Source organism: Lipotes vexillifer, unplaced genomic scaffold (assembly GCF_000442215.2).
Source record: "Lipotes vexillifer unplaced genomic scaffold, Lipotes_vexillifer_v1.1 scaffold307, whole genome shotgun sequence".
Taxonomy (NCBI): domain Eukaryota; kingdom Metazoa; phylum Chordata; class Mammalia; order Artiodactyla; family Lipotidae; genus Lipotes; species Lipotes vexillifer.
The window spans coordinates 654,138-667,046 of record NW_006791331.1 but is presented as its reverse complement, the minus strand read 5'-3'; the positions used below and the strand labels follow the sequence as shown (position 1 = coordinate 667,046).

Sequence of the window (12,909 nt, the reverse complement as noted above, 5' to 3'; positions counted from 1 at the left end):
ACAAGTAATATGATAAATTTTGAAAGAACTTTGAAGGGTCTGCAGCTTTGGGCTGTCCTGGAAGATGAATGATAAAGTATTGGAGGGAGGATGTAGCATGGTATGGGAATGAGGTCCTGTGTGCAAAGGTGGAGGATGCTAATAAACAGGGTAACGTGCACTGTAAGTCATGTAACCATGTGCTTATTTCTACTGACAGAATAGTGGAGCCTCAAGAAATTCAGTATACACACACCCATGTGTAAAGAAATAAGGATGCTCCTATAACATTGGTCCAGAGGAGAATCTATGGGTGAAACATATTTATGCTTATATTAACAAAAATAGTATGTTAATATACATTTTAATCTCCCTTTTATAACTAGATAGTGTATTAATATTTTCTAGGACTGTAAAATTCTATCATAGGCATAGCAAATTTAACAAATTCCAGTACTATTTTATGATAAAACACTTCAACAACTATAATTCAATAGCAAAACAACAATAAAACAAAACCTACCAAAAAATCCAATTATAAAATGGGCAGAGAATCTGAACAGACATTTTTCCAAAGAAGACATACAGATGGCCAACAGGTATATGAAAAGGTGCTCAACATCTCTCATCATTAGGGAAATGCAAATCAAAACCACAATGAGATATATCATCACACTTGTTAGAATGGTTATTATCAAAAAGACAAGAAATTGGGCTTCCCTGGTGGTGCAGTGGTTGAGAGCCCCCCTGCCGATGCAGGGGACATGGGTTCGTGCCCCGGTCCAGGAAGATCCCACATGCCGCAGAGCGGCTGGACCCGTGATCCATGGCCGCTGAGCCTGCGCGTCCGGAGCCTGTGCTCTGCAACGGGAGAGGCCACAACAGTGAGAGGCCTGTATACCGCAAAAAAAAGACAAGAAATAAAAGGTGTTAGTGAGGGTGTGGAGAAAAGGGGAAGCTTGTCCTCTGTTGGTGGGAATGTAAACTAGTGCAATCACCATGAAAAACAGTATGGAGCTTCCTCAAAAAAATAAAAATAGTACCAATATATGATCCAGTAATTCAACTTCTGGGTATTTCTTTGAAGGAAATAAAAACACTAACTCAAAAAGAAATATGCATCCCATGTTTAGTGCAGAATTATTTACAATAGCCAATACATAAAAGCAACCATAGATCGATGAAAGGGTAAGGAAAATGTGGTATAAATGCAGGCATACTTACCTGGGAGATATTGCAGGTTCAGTTACAGACAACCACAATAAAGGGAATGTTGCAATGAAGCAAGTCACACAAAATTTTTGGTTTTCCAATGCATATAAATGTTACACTTACATTATACCATAGTCTATTAAGTGTGCAATAGCATTATATTTTAAAAATGTACATACCTAAATTAAAAAAATATATATATATTGTACTGCTAAAAATGCTAAACATCATCTGTGTCTTCAGCAAGACATAATCCTTTTGTTAGTGGAGAGTCTTGCTTTGATGCTGATGGCTGCTGGCTGATTAGGATGGTGATTGCTGAAGGTTGGGGTGGCTGTGGCAATTTCTTAAAATAAGAAAAAGTTAAAGTTTGTCACTTTGTTTGACTTTTTCTTTCATAAATGATTTCTCTGTAGCATGCAATTCTGTTTGATAGCATTTTATCTACAGTAGAACTTCTTTCAAAATTGGAGTCAGTCCCCAAACCTGCCACTACTTTATTGACTAAGTTTATGTAATATTACAAATTCTTTATTTCCATTTCAACAATCTTCACAGCATTTTTTACCAGGAGTAAATTCCATCTCAAGAAACCACATTTTTTGTTCATCCATAATAAGCAACTCCTGATTCATTAAAGTTTTATCATGAGATTGTAGTAATTAAGGCATTATTGTCAGGCTGCCCTTCTATTTCTAGTGCTCTTGCTATTTCCACCACATCTGCAGTTACTTCTTCCACTGAAGTCTTGAACCTCACAAAGTCATCCATAAGGTTTAGAGTCAACTTCTTCCCAACTCCTTTAAATGTTGATATTTTGACCTCTTCCCATGAATCACAAATGTTATTAATGGCATCTAGAATAGGAGATCCTTTCTACAAAGTTTTCAATCAGTTTTGCCCAGATCTATCAGAGGAATCACTATCTATGACAGATATAGACCTATGAAATGTATTGTTTAAACAGTAAGACTTGAAACTCAGAATTGCTCCTCAATCCATGGGCTTCAGGTGATGTGTCAGACATGAAAACAGCATGTACACCTCATTGTACATATGTATCAGAGCTCTTGGATAATCTGGTGCATTGTAATTGAGCAATAATATTTTGAAAGGAATCTTTTTTTCTGAGCACTAGGTCTCAAAAGTAGGCTTAAAATATTCAATAAACTATGCTGTAAACAGATGTGCTATCATACAGGCTTTGTTGTTAAATTTATAAAGCACAGGTAGAGCACATTTAACATAATTTTTAAGGGCTATAGGATTTTCAGAAAGGTAAATGAGCATTGGCTTCAGCTTAAAATCAGCAGCTGCATTATTCATTAACTAGTGGGTCAGTGTATCCCTTGAGGCTTTGACACCAGACATTGACCTCTCTAGCTACGAAAGTCCTAGATGGCATCTTCTTCCATGTAAGACTTTAGCTTCTACATCATCACTCGCAGCTTCATCTTGCACTTTTATGTTATGGAGATGACTTCTTTCCTTAAAGTTTATGAACCAACCTCTGCTAGCTTCAAACTTTTCTTTGGCAGCTTCCTCACCTCAGCCTTTACAGAATCAAGGAGAGTGAAGTCCTTTCTCTGAACTAGGCTTTGGCCTAAGGAAATGTGGTGACTAGTTTGATCTTCTTTCCACATCACTCAAACTTTTTCCATATCAGAAATGTCTGTTTGCCTTTCTTATCATTTGTGTATTCACTGAAGTAGCACTTTTAATTCCCTTCAAGAACTATTTTTTTTTCTATTCACAACTTGGCTAACTCATGCAAAACACCTAGTTTTTGGTCTGCTTTTGAAATGCCTTCATTAATAAGCTTAAACATTTCTCACCTTTGATTTAAAGTGAGAGACATGCGGGCTTCCCTGGTGGCGCAGTGGTTGAGAGTCTGCCTGCCGATGCAGGGGACATGAGTTCATGCCCCAGTCCGGGAAGGTCCCACATGCCACGGAGCAGCTGGGCCTGTGAGCCATGGCCGCTGAGCCTGTGCGTCTGGAGCCTTTGCTCCGCAATGGGAGAGGCCACAACAGTGAGAGGCCCACGTTCCACACACACACACACACAAAACAAAAACAGAGACACGCAACACTTCCTTTCACCTGAATAATTAAAGGATATTGTAGGGTTATTAACTGACCTAATTTCAATATTGTTGTATCTCAGAGAATATGGAGACCCAAGGAGAGGGAGAGAGATGGATGAATGGGTGGTGAGTGGAGTGGTCAGAACACACACAATATTTATCAATTAATTTAGTCATCTTATGAGTGTGTGGTTCGTGGTACCCCCAAACAATTATAATAGTAACATCAAAGATCGCTGATCACAGATCACCATAACAAATATAATAAGAATGAAAAACTTTAAAATATTGCAAGAATTACTGAAATGTGATACAGATACATGAAATGAACAAATTCTGTTGGAAAAATGGCTCTGATAGAGTTGCTTGATGCACAAGCCTTCAATTTGTAAAAAATGCAATATCTGCAAAGCACAATAAGGCAAAGCACAATAAAACAAGGTATGCTTGTATACATTACAGTATTATTCAGTCATAAAAACAAAGGAAATATTTCCATTTGCATAATAATGAATGGAGCTTGAGGGCATTATACTAAATGAAATAAGTCAGACAGAGGAAGACAAATACTATATGATCTCACTTAATTGTGGCATCTTAAAAAATACAAAATGAATAGATATAGAAAACATATTGGTGGTTGACAGAGGTGGGATGGGTGAAGGGGGCCAAAAGGTACAAACTCCCAGTTATAAAATAAATGTCAGGAGGATGTAATGTACAGTATGGTAAATATAATTAATAATATTATATTGTATATTTGAAATTATGCCAAGAGAGTAAATCTTAAATGTTTTCATCACACAAAGATGTAACTGTGTGGTGATCGATGTTAACTAGACTTACTGTAATGATAATTTCACAATATATACAAATATTGATCATTATGCTGTACAACTTAATGTTATATGTCAATTACATCTTAATTGAAAAACTCAACAAAGTAGGACTAAAAGGGAACTTCCACAACATGATAACAGGCATTGATGACAAACACATAGCTAACATACTTAATGAGAAAGACTGAGATTTTTCCCTCTAAGAACAGAAACAAGACAAGAATGTCTACTTTTGCTACTTTAATTCAACATTGTACTAGATATTCTACCTAGAATAGTTATAAAAGGGAAATACATAAAATTCAGTGAAACTATATTTTCAGATAGCATGATCTTATACATAGAAAATCCTAAAGAACTGACAAAAAATGAAAACTATTAGTGCTGTTAGATGGATTCAGCAAAGTTAAGGATACAAAATGAACATGCAATAATCTGTTGTATTTCTATACACTAGCAGAAAAAATACAGAAAACAATACAAAAAATAAAATTAGGAAAACAATTCCATTTACAATAACATGACAAAGATATCGTAATCAAAACAGTGTGGCACTGGAGTAGGAATAGGCCTATATATCAATGGAATAAAATTGAGAGTCCAGAAATAAAACTCCTTGTTTATTGTCAGCTGATTTTTGACAAGGCTGCCAAGACCATTCATTGATGGAAAGAATAGTATTCAGCAAATGATGCTCAGACAATTTGGATCACATACAAAAACCTCAAAATGGATTGAAGACCTAAATGTAAGAGCTAAAACTATACATTTCTTAGGAGAAAGCATAAAATAAATTTTCATCATCTTGGATTTGAATTCTTATATATGATATTTGAAGCCCAGGTGACAAAAGGAAAATAGATAAAGTGGACTTCATCAAACTAAAATTTTCTGTGAATTCAAGGACAATAACAAGACAGGGAAAAACAAATCACAGAATGGGAGAAACTACTTGCAAAGCGTATCTGATGAGGTACTTGTATCTATCAATACAATCTATAAAGGACTCATGCAACTCAATAATATAGAGACAGACAACCCAGTCTAAAGTTGACAAATGTTCTGAATAGATATTTCTCCAAAGAAGATATAAAAATGACCAACAAACACATGAAATAATTCTCAACATCAATAGCCATCAGGGAAATACTAATCAAAAGTACAATGAAATATTTTATACTACTAGTATGGTAATAATAATAACAACAAAAATAGAAAACAACAAGTGTTGGGGAGGATGAGGTTTAATGGCTAAGGGGGTCACTAATTTTTTAGTGAGCATGGAATGGTAGTCTGTTATTTATCATTTGTTAAATAAATTTTTTTAATAAAATTGTGTAGAAACCTGTATATAAATTTTAGTCTATGTTATAGAACAACCATTTTCAATTATTTTCCTGTCTAGAACTTCTTAGTCTTTTTCCCCCAATTTTACTGAGATACCATTGACATATAACATATAACATTGTGTAAGTTTAGGACGTACAACATGTTGATCATATATATATATATATATATATATATATATATATATGTATAAAAATGATTACCACAATAACATTAGCTAACCCCTCCATCCCCTCACATAGTTATCATTTCTTTTCTTTTGTGGTGAGAATATTTAAAATTAACTCTTTCAGCAACTATTATGCATATAATACAATTTTTTTTTTTACTTATTTTTAACATCTTGGAGTATAATTGCTTTACAATGGTGTGTTGGTTTCTGCTTTAAAACAAAGTGAATCAGTTATACATACACACATGCCCCCATATCTCTTCCCACTTGCATCTCCCTCCCTCCCATCCTCCCTATCCCACCCCTCTAGGTGGTCACAAAGCACCAAGCTGATCTCCCTGTGCTATGCAGCTGCTTCCCACTAGCTATCTATTTTACACTTGGTAGTGTATACATGTCCATGCCACTCTCTCACTTTGTCCCAGCTTACCCTTCCCCCTTTCCATATCCTCAAGTCCATTCTCTAGTAGGTCTGTGTCTTTTATTATTTTATTTTTTTTTAACATCTTTATTGGGGTATAATTGCTTTACAATGGTGTGTTAGTTTCTGCTTTATAACAGAGTGAGTCAGTTATACATATATATATGTTCCCATATCTCTTCCCTCTTTGTCTCCCTCCCTCCCACCCTCCCTATCCCACCCCTCCAGACAGCCACAAAGAACCGAGCCGGTTTCCCTGTGCCATGCGGCTGCTTCCCACTGGCTATCTACCTTACGTTTGTTAGTATATATATGTCCATGTCTCTCTCTCGCCCTAACACACCTCACCCTTCCCCCTCCCCATATCCTCAAGTCTGTTCTCCAGTAGGTCTCTGTCTTTATTCCTGTTTTACCCCTAGGTTCTTCATAACATTTTTTTTTCTTAAATTCCATATATATGTGTTAGCATACGGTATTTGTCCTTCTCTTTCTGACTTACTTCACTCCGTATGACAGACTCTAGATCTATCCACCTCATTACAAATAGCTCAATTTCGTTTCTTTTTATGGCTGAGTAATATTCCATTGTATATATGTGCCACATCTTCTTTATCCATTCATCCGACGGCGGGCACTTAGGTTGTTTCCATCTCCGGGCTATTGTAAATAGAGCTGCAATGAACATTTTGGTACATGACTCTTTCTGAATTCTGGTTTCCTCAGGGTATATACCTAGTAGTGGGATTGCTGGGTCATATGGTAGTTCTATTTGTAGTTTTTTAAGGAACCTCCATACTGTTCTCCATAGTGGCTGAACCAATTCACATTCCCACCAGCAGTGCAAGAGTGTTCCCTTTTCTCCACACCCTCTCCAGCATTTATTGTTTCTAGATTTTTTGATGATGGCCATTCTGACTGGTGTGAGATGATATCTCATTGTAGTTTTGATTTGCATTTCTCTAATGATTAATGATGTTGAGCATTCTTTCATGTGTTTGTTGGCAGTCTGTATATCTTCTTTGGAGAAATGTCTATTTAGGTCTTCTGCCCATTTTTGGATTGGGTTGTTTATTTTTTTGTTATTGAGCTGCATGAGCTGCCTGTAAATTTTAGAGATTAATCCTTTGTCAGTTGATTCATTTGCAAATATTTTCTCCCATTCTGAGGGCTGTCTTTTGGTCTTGTTTATGGTTTCCTTTGCTGTGCAAAAGCTTTGAAGTTTCATTAGGTCCCATTTGTTTATTTTTGTTTTTATCTCCATTACTCTAGGAGATGGGTCAAGAAGGATCTTGCTGTGATTTATGTCATAGAGTGTTCTGCCTATGTTTTCCTCTAAGAGTTTGATAGTTTCTGGCCTTACATTTAGGTCTTTAATCCATTTTGAGCTTATTTTTGTGTATGGTGTTAGGGAGTGATCTAATCTCATACTTTTACATGTACCTATCCAATTTTCCCAGCACCACTTATTGAAGAGGCTGTCCTTTCTCCACTGTATATTCCTGCCACCTTTATCAAAGATAAGGTGACCATATGTGCATGGGTTTATCTCTGGGCTTTCTATCCTATTCCATTGATCTATCTTTCTGTTTTTGTGCCAGTACCATACTGTCTTGATTACTGTAGCTTTGTAGTATAGTCTGAAGTCAGGCAGCCTGATTCCTCCAGCTCCATTTTTTGTTCTCAAGATTGCTTTGGCTATTCGGGGTCTTTTGTGTTTCCATACAAATTGTGAAATTTTTTGTTCTAGTTCTGTGAAAAATGCCAGTGGTAGTTTGATAGGGATTGCATTGAATCTATAGATTGCTTTGGGAAGTAGAGTCATTTTCACAATGTTGATTCTTCCAATCCAAGAACATGGTATATCTCTCCATCTGTTTGTATCATCTTTAATTTCTTTCATCAGTGTCTTATAATTTTCTGCATACAGGTCTTTTGTCTCCTTAGGTAGGTTTATTCCTAGATATTTTATTCTTTTTGTTGCAATGGTAAATGGGAGTGTTTTCTTGATTTCACTTTCAGATTTTTCATCATTAGTATATAGGAATGCCAGAGATTTCTGTGCATTAATTTTGTATCCTGCTACTTTACCAAATTCATTGATTAGCTCTAGTAGTTTTCTGGTAGCATCTTTAGGATTCTCTATGTATAGTATCATGTCATCTGCAAACAGTGACAGCTTTACTTCTTCTTTTCCGATTTGGATTCCTTTTATTTCCTTTTCTTCTCTGATTGCTGTGGCTAAAACTTCCAAAACTATGTTGAATAAGAGTGGTGAGAGTGGGCAACCTTGTCTTGTTCCTGACCTTAGTGGAAATGCTTTCAGTTTTTCGCCATTGAGGATGATGTTGGCTGTGGGCTTGTCATATACGGCCTTTATTATATTGAGGAAAGTTCCCTCTACACCTACTTTCTGCAGGGTTTTTATCATAAATGGGTGTTGAATTTTGTCAAAAGCTTTCTCTGCATCTATTGAGATGATCATATGGTTTTTCTCCTTCAATTTGTTAATATGGTTAATCACATTGATAGATTTGCGTATATTGAAGAATCCTTGCATTCCTGGAATAAACCCCACTTGATCATGGTGTATGATCCTTTTAATGTGCTGTTGGATTCTGTTTGCTAGTATTTTGTTGAGGATTTTTGCATCTATGTTCATCAGTGATATTGGCCTGTAGTTTTCTTTCTTTGTGACATCCTTGTCTGGTTTTGGTATCAAGGTGATGGTGGCCTCGTAGAATGAGTTTGGGAGTGTTCCTCCCTCTGCTATATTTTGGAAGAGTTTGAGAAGAATAGGTGTTAGCTCTTCTCTAAATGTTTGATAGAATTCGCCTGTGAAGCCATCTGGTCCTGGGCTTTTGTTTGTTGGAAGATTTTTAATCACAGTTTCAATTTCAGTGTTTGTGATTGGTCTGTTCATATTTTCTATTTCTTCCTGATTCAGTCTTGGCAGTTTGTGCATTTCTAAGAATTTGTCCATTTCTTCCAGATTGTCCATTTTATTGGCATAGAGTTGCTTGTAGTAATCCCTCATGATTTTTTGTATTTCTGCAGTGTCAGTTGTTACTTCTCCTTTTTCATTTCTGATTCTATTGATTTGAGTCTTCTCCCTTATTTTCTTGATGAGTCTGGCTAATGGTTTATCAATTTTGTTAATCTTCTCAAAGAACCAGCTTTTAGTTTTATTGATCTTTGCTATTGTTTCCTTCATTTCTTTTTCATTTATTTCTGATCTGATTTTTATGATTTCTTTCCTTCTGCTAACTCTGGGGTTTTTTTGTTCTTCTTTCTCTAATTGCTTGAGGTGCAAGGTTAGGTTGTTTATTCGAGATGTTTCCTGCTTCTTAAGGTGGGCTTGTATTGCTATAAACTTCCCTCTTAGAACTGCTTTTGCTGCATCCCATAGGTTTTGGGTCGTTGTATCTCCATTGTCATTTGTTTCTAGGTATTTTTTAATTTCCTCTTTGATTTCTTCAGTGATCACTTCGTTACTAAGTAGTGTATTGTTTAGCCTCCATGTGTTTGTATTTTTTACTGCTCTTTTCCTATAATTGATATCTAATCTCATGGCGTTGTGGTCGGAAAAGATACTTGATATAATTTCAATTTTCTTAAATTTACCAAGGCTTGATTTGTGACCCAAGATATGATCTATCCTGGAGAATGTTCCATGAGCACTTGAGAAAAATGTGTATTCTGTTGTTTTTGGATGGAGTGTCCTATAAATATCAATTAAGTCCATCCTGTTTAATGTATCATTTAAAGCTTGTGTTTCCTTATTTATTTTCATTTTGGATGATCTGTCCATTGGTGAAAGTGGGGTGTTGAAGTCCCCTACTATGAATGTGTTACTGTCGATTTCCCCTTTTATGGCTGCTAGTTTTTGCCTTATGTATTGAGGTGCTCCTATGTTGGGTGCATAAATATTTACAATTGTTATATCTTCTTCTTGGATCGATCCCTTAATCATTATGTAGTGTCCTTCTTTGTCTCTTCTGATAGTCCTTATTTTAAAGTCTATTTTGTCTGATATGAGAATTGCTACTCCAGCTTTCTTTTGGTTTCCATTTGCATGGAATATCTTTTTCCATCCCCTTACTTTCAGTCTGTATGTGTCTCTAGGTCTGAAGTGGGTCTCTTGTAGACAGCATATATATGGGTCTTGTTTTTGTATCCATTCAGCCAATCTGTGTCTTTTGGTGGGAGCATTTAGTCCATTTACATTTAAGGTAATTATCGATATGTATGTTCCTATTCCCATTTTCTAAATTGTTTTGGGTTCGTTATTATAGGACTTTTCCTTCTCTTGTGTTTTTGTCTAGAGAAGTTCCTTTAGCATTTGTTGTAAAGCTGGTTTGGTGGTGCTGAACTCTCTCAGCTTTTGCTTGTCTGTAAAGGTTTTAATTTCTCCATCAAATCTGAATGAGATCCTTGCTGGGTAGAGTAATCTTGGTTGCAGGTTTTTCTCCTTCATCACTTTCAGTATGTCCTGCCACTCCCTTCTGGCTTGTAGAGTTTCTGCTGAGAGATCAGCTGTTAACCTTATGGGGATTCCCTTGTGTGTTATTTGTTGTTTTTCCCTTGCTGCTTTTAATATGCTTTCTTTGTATTTAGTTTTTGACAGTTTGATTAATATGTGTCTTGGCGTATTTCTCCTTGAATTTATCCTGTATGGGACTCTCTGTGCTTCCTGGACTTGATTAACGATTTCCTTTCCCATATTAGGGAAGTTTTCAACTATAATCTCTTCAAATATTTTCTCAGTCCCTTTCTTTTTCTCTTCTTCTTCTGGAACCCCTATAATTCGAATGTTGGTGCGTTTAATGTTGTCCCAGAGGTCTCTGAGACTGTCCTCAGTTCTTTTCATTCTTTTTTCTTTATTCTGCTCTGCAGTAGTTATTTCCACTATTTTATCTTCCAGGTCACTTATCCGTTCTTCTGCCTCATTTATTCTGCTATTGATCCCATCTAGAGTATTTTTCATTTCATTTATTGTGTTGTTCATCATTGTCTGTTTCATCTTTATTTCTTCTAGGTCCTTGTTAACTGCTTCTTGCATTTTGTCCATTCTATTTCCAAGATTTTGGATCATCTTTACTATCATTATTCTGAACTCTTTTTCAGGTAGACTGCCTATTTCCTCTTCATTTGTTAGGTCTGGTGGGTTTTTATCCTGCTCCTTCATCTGCTGTGTGTTTTTCTGTCTTCTCATTTTGCTTATCTTACTGTGATTGGGTTCACCTTTTTGCAGGCTGCAAGTTCGTAGCTCCCGTTGTTTTTGATGTCTGTCTCCAGTGGCTAAGGTTGGTTCAGTGCGTTGTGTAGGCTTCCTGGTGGAGGGGACTAGTGGCTGTGTTGTGGTGTATGAGGCTAGATCTTGTCTCTCTAGTGGGCAGGTCCACGTCTGGTGGTGTGTTTTGGGGTGTCTGTGGACTTATTATGATTTTAGGCAGCCTCTCTGCTAGTGGGTGGGGTTGTGTTCCTGTTTTGCTATATGGTTGGCATAGGTTGTCCAGCACTGTAGCTTGCTGGTCGTTGAGCGAAGCTGGGTGCTGGTGTTGAGATGGAGATCTCTGGGAGATTTTCGCCGTTTGATATTATGTGGGGCTGGGAGGTCTCTTCTTGACGAGTGTTCTGAAGTTGGCTCTCCCACCTCAGAGGCAGAGTCCTGACTCCTGGCTGGAGCAGCAAGAGCCTTTCATCCACTCGGCTCAGAATAAAAGGGAGAGAAAGTAGAGAGAATTAGTATAAGTAGGAGGAAATAGGAAAGAAAGAAAGAAAGAAAGAAAGAGAGGAGGGAAGGAAGGAAGGAGGGAAGGAAGAAAGAAAGAAAGAAGAAAAGAAAGGAAGAAGGCAAGAAGGAAAGAAAGGAGGGAGGGAGGGAGGAGGGAAGGAAGGAAGGAATGAGGGAAGGAAGGAAAAAATACAGAAAGAAAGAAGATACAGTAAAATAAAATAAAGTATAATAAAGTTATTGAATTAAAAAAATAATTATTTAGAGGAAAAAAAAAAGGGAAGGATAGAACCTTAGGACAAATGGTGGAAGCAAAGTTATAGAGACAAAATCTTACATAGAAGCATACACATATACCCTCACAAAAAGAGGTAAAGTGGAAAAAATCATAAAACTTGCTCTCCAAGTCCACCTCCTCAATTTGGGACGATTCGTTGTCTCAAAAAGGGAAGGAAGGAAGGAAAGATAGAAAGAAGGTAAAGTATAACAGAGTTCTTTAAATTAAAATTAATTATTAAGAAAAAAATTAAAAAAAAAAATGGTCGGATAGAACGCTGGGACAAATGGTGGAAGCAAACCTATACAGACAAGATCTCACACAGAAGCATACACATACACATTCACAAAAAGAGGAAAAGGGGAAAAAATCATAGATCTTGCTCTAGAAGTCCGCCTCCTCAATTTGGGATGATTCGCTGTCTATTCATGTATTCCACAGAGGCAGGGTACATCAAATTGATTGTGTAGCTTTAATCCGCTGTTTCTGAGGCTGCTGGGAGAGATTTCCCTTTTTCTTCTTTGTTCTCACAGCTCACAGGGGCTCAGCTTTCGACTTGGCCCTGCCTCTGCGTGTAGGTCGCTGGAGGGCGTCTGCTTTTTGCTCAGACAGGACGGCGTTAAAGGAGCCGCTGACTCGGGGGCTCTGGCGCTCTCAGGCCGGGGGCAGGGAGGGGCACGGAGTGCGGAGCGGTCCTGCGGCGGCAGAAGTCGGCGTGACGTTGCCCCAGCCTGAGGCCCGCCGTGTGTTCTCCCTGAGAAATTGTCCCTGGATCCCGGGAACCTGGCAGTGGCGGGCTGCACAGGCTCCCCGGAAGAGGGGTGGGGGCAGTGACCTGTGCT

The 12,909-nt window shown here is 37.4% G+C and overlaps 1 pseudogene; it reads right to left on the bottom strand.

The window, feature by feature from the left end:
* Positions 1-1,411: 1,411 nt before the first annotated feature.
* LOC103079057 (tigger transposable element-derived protein 1-like) overlaps positions 1,412-12,909 on the bottom strand; it is a 68,937-nt pseudogene continuing 57,439 nt past the window's right edge.